Raw genomic sequence first — 639 nt, forward strand, 5'->3', positions numbered from 1 at the left:
TGGATGTATGAATGTGGATGTGGAAATGGATGTGTGGATGTATGAATGCAGATGTGGATGTGGATGTATGAATGTGAATGTGGATGTGGATGTGGAAATGGATGTGTGGATGTATGAATGTGGATGTCGATGTGGATGTGGAAATGGATGTGTGGAAATATGAATGTAGATGTGGATGTGGATGTATGAATGTGAATGTGGATGTGGATGTATGAATGTGAATGTGGATGTGGATGTATGAATGTGAATTGGGATAAGAATAAATGATATGTGATGTGAATGAATCTGATGTGATGAGATGAAAAATGATGTGATTGGATGAGAATGAGTACACATATGAATGGAATGTGGAATAGGTAATGTGGACTGATGAGGGATAATGTGGAAAGACGAGAGTTCATTATAGAAACTGTATTTGTGACCTGTTTGTAAATGACTGTTTTATGTCAAGAATGCTGGGGAAGCATTTTGACCGTCTTGTGATTAAGCTCGTGGGGAGACCTAACTGATAAAGTTGCAACAGCTGACGGAGAGTCAACGGAGGATGTCTCGCGTAGCAAGGTCGGCCGAGGTCTTGACCCAGCCTCGATTCGATTTAAATGGTGAGCTTCGCCGAAGATACCCACTCGTGCGTCGAGG

Source organism: Cibotium barometz, chromosome 1, assembly GCF_041138505.1.
Source record: "Cibotium barometz isolate CiBa-2024 chromosome 1, ASM4113850v1, whole genome shotgun sequence".
NCBI lineage: Eukaryota > Viridiplantae > Streptophyta > Polypodiopsida > Cyatheales > Cibotiaceae > Cibotium > Cibotium barometz.